We start from the raw sequence: 10937 nt of genomic DNA on the forward strand, positions 1-10937 counted from the left end.
ATAGGGGACTTTGGGGATAGCATTTAAAATGTAAATTAAGTAAATACCTAATAAAAATTGGAAAAATAAATGTATTTTAATACTAAAAATAAAAACATTCAGAGCAAGGAAGATGGCTTGGTCGGTAAAGCCCTTGTCACACAAATGTGCGGCCTAGGCTCAGGGGTATCCACAGAAATCCTGGGCAGGCCACACTTTATCTCACTGCTTGGAAGTTAGAGACAGGTGATCCCTGAAGCAAGTCGTCAGCTTGATGGCCTGGACAAGCAAGCTGTGTTAGAGTCAATGCCTCATTACGTAAGGTGAAGAGCAACTGAGGAAGACACCTGACATCAACTTCTGGGACCCATATACACATGTGTACATATGCATTAATATCCTCACACTTACAAACATAGGCATAGTCATTCATACCACACATACACATATACAAATGCAAATACATAAAAAACATTACACGATATCAATACCAACTCAAAATATTACAAGGAAATGGTTGTGTGACTCCTTCATGAACATAAAGGCAAGAAACTAAACTAAAGAAAAGTCCGTAAATTGAACTTAACAATATATAAATTTATATTTTATATTACACATACAAATATATATTTAATATATGCTATGTTTATATCAATATGATATATTATATGTTTATATATTGAACATGTAAATTATATTTATATAGCCCATAGGTGTAGAGATGGGTCTCGCCAGATTCAATTTTCCATTTTTTCCATAAATCTTTATGCAAAGATAAATTAACTTATCTAACTCAGTAATGGATGTCCATAAAAGCTATAGATAGGTCAACTATATCAACCTCTCTTCATTCAAGACTCAGAGACTTTGCAGACAAGGAGGTGGAAAGGATATGTGTTAGCAGATATGGGGAAGAGCTGTTAAATACCAACTTCTGAACACGGTATGGCTTCTGTGATTTTCTGAACAAGATCAAAGTAGTAAAAATTCCATCATAGATGGAATCAAAGCCCCAAAGCCCCAATTTGGTAGGTCAGTTATTTGCAGTTGATGGCTAATATGGAAGGAAGGGTCACTCTCCATGAGGTACATGACCACTAGAATATTGCTCATACCCCAGTGGATGTCCACATACCATGCCATGTGGATGGACACTAATCAGACTCAGGAAGTGTTGTTATTTATTTATAAATATATAAATGTAAATATAATAATTAAACTATAAATACATAAAACTAAAGGTAGGTAGGTAGATAGATAGATAGATAGATAGATAGATAGATAGATAGATAGAGACAAAGTTGTGAATGAGAAAAGGTAGGAGCATTAAGGAGAGTTGGAGGGAAGTAGTAGTAGATGTATATAATCCCTATACATTATATAAGTACATGGAATTTTCAAAACATAAAATACTACTATAAAAAATTTTAATCTTTAAGTGCTTCTCAGCCGTTGAGATTTCTGAGTTGACAAATTCTCTATCTCTGTACCTCGTTTTTTAATTGAGTTATTTGGTTTTCTGAAGTCTAACTTCTTGAGTTCTTTGTATATTTTGGATATTAGCCCTCTACCAGATGTAGCATTAGTGAAGTTCTTTTCCCAGTCTGTAGGATGCTGTCCTTTGCCCTACAGAAGCTTTTCAGTTTTATGAGATCCCGTTTGACAACTGTTAATCTTAGAGCCATTGGTGATTTGTTCAGGAAATTTTTCCACTGCACCAATATGTTCAAGGCTATTTCCCACTATCTCTTCTATTTGATTCAGTATACTAACATCCTTAGTCGTCAGGAAAAAAAATGCAAATCAAAGCGACTCTGAGATTCTACCTTACACCAATCAGAATAGCTAAGATCAAAATCTCAGGAAACAGCAGATGCTGGTGAGGATGTGAAGAAAGAGGAAAATTCCTCCATTGATGGTATGATTGCAACCACGTACAACCACTTTAGAAATCAATCTGGTGGCTCCTCAAAAAGCTGGAAGTACTTCTTCTACCTGAAGACTCAGCTATACCATTCTTGGGCATATACCCAAAAGATGCTCCACAGTATCAGAAGGACAGGTGCTCCACTATGTTCATAGCAGCCTTATTTGTAATATCCAGAAACTGGAAATAACACAGATGTCCCTCAATGGAAGAATGGATACAGAGAATGTAGTTCACTTACACAATGGGATACTACTCAGCTATTAAAAATGAGGATATCATTAATTTTTCAGGAAAATGAATGGAACTAGAAAATATCATCCTGAGTGAGGTAACTCAGACCCAAAAGGACATACATGGTATGTACTCAATGATAGTATTAGCCCAAATGCTTAGAACACCCATGATACAACTCACAGACCATGTGAAGTTTAACAAGGGGAGAAGGAGGGCAAAAGTGGGGCAGGATCAGGTATGGAAAGAGATAAGAGAGACGTCCAGAGAGCCAGGAGAATGAATAGAAATGTGTAGCACTAGAGGGTGGGGAATAGGAGGAACCATTAGAAAGTCTTAGATACTAGGGATTCCAGAGTCTCCTAGGACCCAAAGGGGATAACATTAGCCAAAATGCCTAACAGCGGGAAGATAGAACCTGAAGAAACTGCTCCCAGTAGATAGACATGGTCCACCTTGGGACCCATCCCATCTACAGACACCAAACCCCAACACTATTGCTGATGCTAAGATGTGCTTGCTGACAGGAGCCTGGTATGGTTCTCCTCTGAGAGACTCTACCAGCACCAGACTAAGACAGATGCAGATACTCACAACCAACCATTGGACTGATCCTGGAGCCCCCAATGGAAGAGTCGGGGGAAGGACAGAAGGAGCTGAAGGGGATTACAAACCTATAGGAAGATCAACAGTATCAACTAACTGGAAACCTCAGACCTCCCAAGGTGTAAACCACCAACCAAAGAGTAAACTTGAGCCCGTCCATGGCTTCCACTACATATGTAAGAGAGAAATGCCTTATCTGGCCTTAGTAGGAGGGGAGGTGCTTGGTCCTGTGCAGTCTTGATGACCCAGAGATAGGGAATAATAGAGGGGTGAGGAAGGAGTAGGTGGGTGGGTGAGGGAACACCCTCTCAGAGGAAATGGGGAGTGGGGTGGGGCTCATGTAGGGGAGATCGGGAAGGGGTACAATATTTGAAATGTAAATAAATAAAATAATCAATAGAAAGGGGGGAAAAGAGTACAGGTATCCATCTAAAAGACACAAAGACTTTTATCCTATTTTCTTTTGTGAGATTTCTGGTCAATAGTCATCATATTTGATTATTTTATACCTTTCTCAATTTTATACCTTTCTCAATTTTATAAATTTTTATACATCAATATTTTTATGATAACGTATTTCTACACTTACTCTATACCTTTTCTCCTAATTTCTTCCACCTAATAAATATCCCTGGCTGCTTACATTGGTAATCTCCTGAATAGTTTCACTCCCTCTGTTTTACTCTGCCTCACCACAATGACCAGCAAGAATGTTCATTGCTATTACATGATTCTGTTGCTAGGTAAACTAGAAGTCTTACTGAAATTTTCATCCAATTCTAGGTGACATAATATGGAGATGTTAGCAGAGAGAGCAGATTAGCTGTACCTTTTAATGCAACACAGACTAAAGGAGCCAAAAATATCACCACAAAATATGTAAACAAGATTATAGCATGTGATACAAAAGCCAGAAGACCACTAAAGTGAGAAGTGGAGAGGATTAGAAACACAAACCAAGAACCAGGAGGTGGAAACAGGACCAAGATTATAACTTTAGGATTAATACATCATTTACTGAAACCTTCATGATCGTGGACAAAAATGGAGAAGTATCCATTTAAAGGGATGAATTTGGACAACGTTACCTATTTTAAAGTGTTGTGTGTGGGTAACTGCCCCCAGTGTTTGATAGAATATTCTTTCTTGTTTGAGTGAACCCACGTAATGGCTGTTATTCTGAACCTGGAAGCCTTTCTGTGAAAACAAAGTGCTGAAATGGAGGGCAGAGTGTCAGGATATTTGAATTAAACACTTGAATATCTGAATAAGCCAACCATCGATGTTCAAGCCAAATCTTTTTTCCATTTCAGTCTTGGTTTCCACCTTACTCCATAGTTTCTCTTATGTCTTTGAATTATTCTTGGTAGTACTTTGCAAGTCCCACTATTTCTTCTTATTTGCCTGTATTTCTGACTCAGCTCTGTGCATATTGAAGAAAGTACTTGTAGTGTGCCTGTCTCTGATCTCTTTCTCTGCCAAGATCCCATCTTAGCAGCAGCAGCAGCAGCAGAAATCACTTGCCGGTGAGATAGGTTATTTGGAAGACTTTGAGAAAGGGTTTGATAGCGATATGCCTTGGTTGCTAATATTGTTATAAATGAAGCGTGATGTTTACACCTTTTCCAGGATCCAGATACATGCATCTTAGGGAACAGAGTTGAGAGCCCTTGCTGAATCTAGCTTAGACTCTCTTAAAATCAAGAGCTACTCCTGGCCACTTCACTTTTAACAAACTTGAATGAAATGAAATGAAACCTAGAGCAAAGTAGGATCCTTTGAATTAGGGCAGAGGAAGAAAATCTGCTTTGTGGCAATGGCATAGAGTCTATAAAAGGTGAGGAAATATTTTCCTGAGTTTATTGCACAAAACCCAACCATACTCTACAACATAACTGAAAACAGCTTGAAATTCCTTCTCCTACCTTTCTGATAACATTGTAAGTTTTGTGATTTTGCCATTCTGTGGACTGTGTTTATACTTTATCATAGTCTTGAATCCATTGGCTATTAGGCTGTACTTTAGGACACTCCTTTGTGGGTGAGTTCTTTGTTAATTCTACAATTCTTGAGTTTCAACTGACCTGACCCACTGGGACATTCCCTTGGTCTTTGAACTGAATCAGACACACTTGACCTATTTACTCAATTAGAGCTCCCTCAGTAAGTGCAGCCATTATGACTGAGAAATGTACCTTTTTATTTAAGGAGAGGTATTTGCCTTTGTTACTGTTACTATGGCTGTGATGAAACATGGTGACCAAAGTAACTTGGGAAGGAAAGGGTTTATTCAGCTGATGCTGAAGTCAGGACAGGAACTCAAGCAGGGCAGGAACCTGGAAGCAGAAGCTGATCCAGAGGCCACAGAGGGGTGCTGCTTACAGGCTTGCTCTTCATGGCTTGCTCAACTGTCGTGTTTTGTTTTGTTTTGTTTTGTTTTGTTTTGTTTTGTTTTGTTTTTTAGAGAACCCAGGACTACCAGCCCGGGGATAGATAGCACTACCCACATGGGCTGGGTTCTCCCCCATTAATCACTAAGAAAATGCCCTACAGCTGGATCATATGCAAGTATTTTCTTAATTGAAGTTCCCTCCTTTCAAATGATGCTAGCCTGTGTCAAATTGACATTAAACTAGCCAGCACACTATGGTTCTTCTTCTTCTCCTCCTCTACAGCCTTAATCATGCTCAGCATTCCTAACAACTATAGGACAGACCAAGATTCTTTATCCAGAAAGCACAGATGCATCAGGACAAAGGGGTCATGGCTAGCATTCAGTGTGATTAATGGAATGTTAGTCACAGGAGGTCTTGCCTCCATTATGGTGAATTTGCACACAGTCTTACTGAGTTATATAAATTTGTTTTGATGGAGTGTGTATGTGCACGCATGATGAGTATGGGACACTTATGGTCGTGTTGGTGTGGAGGTCAGAGGGCAACCTCGTGGAGTCAGCTCTCTTCCAGTTCTGCGTGGGTTCTGAAGAAGCAAAGTCATGTGGTCAGCCTTGTGCGGCAATGACTAAACTATCTCAGCAGTCCTTGTCTGAGTCTAAAAATTAATAACTATATACAATGGTATAGTAAAGGAAATATACTTGGAAACAATCAGTTTTTCTCTATCTCAAAGGGGGAAAAAAATTAGAGAAAGGAAGAAAAACACCTACCCAGGAAGTCAGAAAATTGTTCCTCCCTCTGAATCCCCAACATGGAATATGAGGCTGTCCTGGAGTGACTTTATTTAAAGTGAATGCTCTGAAGAAAGAGGGTGGGAAGACACATGCAGAAGGGGGCATTTTGCCCTCAAGAAAGCAAAGAAACTACTGCAAAATCTAAAATCATTTTCCCATTTGTATCTAAAACAGACATCTGCAGCTTGGTGTGGACAGATAGGCAGAACTGGGACTCCTACACACCTCCCTCCTGCAGTCTCCATTCTCTTGCTCCTTTGCTAGAAGCCACGGTGTTCCAAAGCCACAGCACTCACAGATGGTCCCAGACTGAGGGCTGTGGAAGATATTTGAATCTAAGGTTTGCCTTCCTTCCATCCCCCTGAGGGTAGCTGCAGAATAGAGCCTGTGATTAGAGGATAGAATTCACCGACCATTATCCTAGCTTATGTTATTAATTAGGAGCACTTTACACACAAATAAGATGTGCGGAGGAGCCTCTTATTAACATAACAAAGACATCTTTTCAGTATCTGCCGTTTTCACACACATCGGGTCCCAGTCATTCCCGGAAACTGTTAGCAAAATCAAATTGTTGAGCACACATGAACAGATCTTTCTCATTTCCCGTCTTCGTTATAGAGCATCCTGGAATGAGTTACTGAAGGGGAGTTTAAGAATAGGAATATTACTGGTTTATACACTCGGGTGGAGTGCTTAACAGCTTGCAAAACACATGCATCCGTTGCCTCATTAATCTTTGCAGCCATATGAGACATATTACTAATATTATTGCTACTTTGCAAACATGAGGAAAGAAAGCCTAGCAAGCTTGCGCAACTTGCCAAGACTTCATGCTTATTACACAGTGGGGCCAGGAGTACACATGGCATTTTCCGTTGTTTGAAGGATTATCTACAGCAAACTAAAACACAGCCCACAAATTCCCAAATAGAAAATACCTATCTATCTATGAGTGAGCACAGCCCTTCTTGAACATAACAGTCTTTTTTTGATGGGTGCCATACATTCTTGGCAGGCCTGGAAGCAGCAAATGGTGTTCCTTCCATTGCTGCTGTTCGGGGTCTGCTCACCTTCATCTGACATGGTCTGTGTGACCTGTTTCCAGTAAGAGGAGAGACCAAAGGGACAATAAGCATCTGGCAGAGTGACTTAGGTTCTGTTGACTATTTGTTTGAACAGGGACTTACTATTTTTTCTAATGTCTTGCTCAAAGGTTAATTGTCTCCTCATTTGGGTCTATTGAATTTATAATGAAGAAGATCACAACAGGTCTGGGTGGGAGATGGCCCTGTTCTCGGTTTTGTGTGGGAAGCCTGATGTGATGAGAGAGCCTTTCTCTGCTCCTTTCTTCAGGAAAGCTCTTTCAGCAGATTCTCCAGATCCCTACCATGTTGATTTAACATGGAATCGCTCTGAAGGAATTTTTTTTTTTTGCATAGTTTTCTGAAGGAAATTTTGGTCTGAATAAACATGCCCTTTGAGTCTGTAAAGCCAACTTCTGAAGTAAAGTCTCCATTGCTTCAAATTCACAGAAAAAAACGGCACCTATTGTCTTTGGTTTGGGGTTTGTTTGTTTGTTTTGTTTTGTTTTTTTTCCTCTTTTTTCTGCCCCCCTCCACCCCCTCCGGTGTTCTCGGAGGGCAGGAGGCAGGCAATCACTCTACCATTCCCTGTTGATGGTCTCTCAATCCTAAAAGCCTGAATGCCTTTTGGAGATATTCTCCCGTGTTCTTCCTGGTTAATGGCAGGATCCAGCTTGCTGTGACACAGTACAGAAGTACCTGCATTCTGTCTTGCAGTGGATACATTCAGTCCCTACAGGCTGCCCTCAGGTGGCAGGCATGCAACCACCTCCCAAGATCCTTTGCTGCATGCTGTCTTGCTTTCTCCAAAACTGATAAAAGGGATTCTACAGTTTAATCTTCCTTTAAAGGAGTTGTCTGATTAGGCCATTCTTTCTGAAGTGGCTCTTCTTTTTATTTTATTTATTTATTTATTTTGGTTTTTCGAGACAGGGTTGCTCTGTGTAGCCCTGACTGTCCTGGAACTCACTTTGTAGACCAGGCTGGCCTCGAACTCAGAAATCCACCTGCCTCTGCCTCCAGAGTGCTGGGATTAAAGTCGTGTGCCACCACGCCCAGCTATGACTCCTCTTTTTAGATAGACTCAAATTCAACTGATTTGTACCCTTATCTCTGGATTGATTTTTTTTTTTTTTTGACGTATCCATTACTTCCAACATTTCAAAATGGATAGAATTTAGGCTATACTTTAGAATTCTGACCAGCATCATGGTTAACCCATGACACAAGGACACATAGAAAAATGCATTGCTCTATGGAGTTGTCTTTGTGTCCCCTTTAAATATTTCCTTGGGAATATTACTATTTAAACCTATTGCATGCTCTGTATGAAAAACGATGGTCCTGAGCAAACTCTGCTCTCATTTCCACAGCAGGAAGAGACATCTGTGTTCAGACATTGCTAACATTAGCCTTTATGTAGCAAGTGCAGAGCCCTGGATGAAGCCTGCTGTGGCTCTTCCACAATGCTGGGATTGTATATATTACAGAGAGGAGCTCTGAGTGTGGGTTGTATATATTACAGAGAGGAGTTCTGAGTGTGGGTTGTATATATTATAGAGAGGAGTTGTTCTGACTGTGGACCAGTAATCTGAGAGCAATGTCATGACATTCAGGGTCTGCAGAACCCAAGTCCAGTACACAAAAGCAATTGTGAGTGTCTCCTTAGAACAATTTCTGAGATACTTCCCCCCAAACCAAGACTCAAGAACCAGAATCCATACAAACATAAAATGAGTACTGTTGGCCGAGGAACATCAGGTTTGTCACCAGGCAATGAAACAGGGACAGATGCTTTGAACACTGAAAACTGCTGAAGAAGCTGAAAATCATAGGTACACATTCTACCTGCTTTGTTAAGCTAATGACCATGAAACCTTAAACTACTGCCTTAAAATAAAAATATTGACAGTGGTTCTATCCAGAGTAGAAAAGTATATCCTTGGAAGTAAATGACTTTTGTCTTAATACCATTCTGTTCCATGCATTAAAAGTCACCAACATTTATAAAGTGTTTTTAAAAAGAATGTCTCAATATTTCATTTATATCCTTTTGCTGTTCAAAACCTAATCTTAGCCAGTAACGGTGGCGCATGCCTTTATTCCCAGCACTTGGGAGGCAGAGGCAGGTGGATTTATGAGTTTGAGACCAGCCTGGTCTACAGAGTGAGTTCCAGGACAGCCAGGACTACACAGAGAAACCCTGTCTCGAAAAACAAAACAAAACAAAACAACAACAACAAAATACTAATCTTAAAAGTCTCAAAGTTCGCACTGTGCTTTGTTTCATCAACTGGATTATCCTGTCGAGGAGGAGGGAAGACAGAACAGTGCTTGGTGCAAGCTGCAGAAACTCCTAAGAAGAAAGGAGAAGCCATCTTCACAAATAAGAAAAAGGGAAACCATGTAAACCCCACTGTGACAAATTAAAATAATATCAACAATTTGATTAGTTCGTTAACAAGTGAGGTGAATACTCAAATTGATACTGAAAGTGTTACATGTTTGTAGTAGCATTCTTCCTATGAAGAATGCTGAGACACATTTTTAAATGAATATGAACCCAATGAGATGACTTAAAAACTAGTATTCACACACAGCTTGATGCCACTCCATTCCAAACATCAGACTCTTTGTATTTAGTTGTTGCCTTTGCTGCTGTAGTTTTTGTTGTTGTGTTGGGGGATGGGAGGACAAACAAACCCTCTACTACTGAACCATATCCTATCTTTACACTTCATGTGTATACAAGCAGGAATTATTAATATCACTCTTGCTTTTCTACAAACTTACTCATATGTAGAATTACACAATAATTTAGCTTTAAAAAAGATATAAAACAAAGTTATACATCCTTCCAGGAGCAAGCATCCTTGGGAATATTATCAATCTATTGAAGTAATCTGCGTCTATCTAAGACTCCTGCATGAGTATTCAGAAAGCCCTCCTAAACACCAAGTCAGGGGTGCAAGAAGACCACCCATTTCCATAAACCTGGAGCAGCATACATTATTAACCTCAGCAGAGCTTTTGTCTGCACCACTCTGGTACACATGCTTGCTTGCTAAGAAAGTGCTGAATGGAGACTGACTTTCTCAACCTCAAGTCTAAACACCAGTAGGCATTGGTGGTGAGCAACTGACTACTTCCAAGTTTAACTATTAAATATTCAAAAGGCCAGACAGATTAAAGACGCGTCTCAGTTTCAAGTTAAAGCAATATAATCTTCTTCCTGGGGCACAATAACTTTAAAAATTGGATAATTCAATTTTGAGCTGAGTAGTAAAATCTGTATTCCTCTGTGCTCTGCTAATCAAAGCGTTACTAATTAGTGAGATGTATCTTTCAACACTAATGGTGACCATCACATGATCAAATCAGTCACAGCAATAGGCTGGGAGTATAAAAATGGATCTATTCCTAGGTTAGTATTTTTATGTACAATGGATTGAAATTGCCTATTTTTAGAATGGATGCCATACCTGTTAGTCTGGTTTAACTTGAATTATTATATCCTGGCCCAAATTACTGTGACGTGTAACTCAACCTTCCTTTCTCAAAGACAGCTTTCCTAGTCCAGGTTTGCTAACAGAAGGGGACACTGTGGGGGAACATCTTGATAATTGAAACATTGTTAGTCTAATTACTTATATCACACCCCTGCTTCACCTTCACCCTCCCCCACTTCTTGCAGAAGCATCTGCTAAATGTCAGTCGTTAAGATGTGTCAGACAGAATCCAGAGCTGCATAGTTGAATTCCTTGGGAAGCAGCCAGCCAACAGTAGAGGAAGAAAAATATTTCCTACAAATTCCCTTTTCTGTTGTCTTGTTGATTGCCCTACAAAGACAGGAAAGAACCTGACAAAGACAAGATATTTGTAAGTGTGTGTGTGTGTGTGTGTGTGTGTGTGTGTG

This window comes from Mus pahari, chromosome 2, assembly GCF_900095145.1.
Source record: "Mus pahari chromosome 2, PAHARI_EIJ_v1.1, whole genome shotgun sequence".
Lineage (NCBI taxonomy): Eukaryota > Metazoa > Chordata > Mammalia > Rodentia > Muridae > Mus > Mus pahari.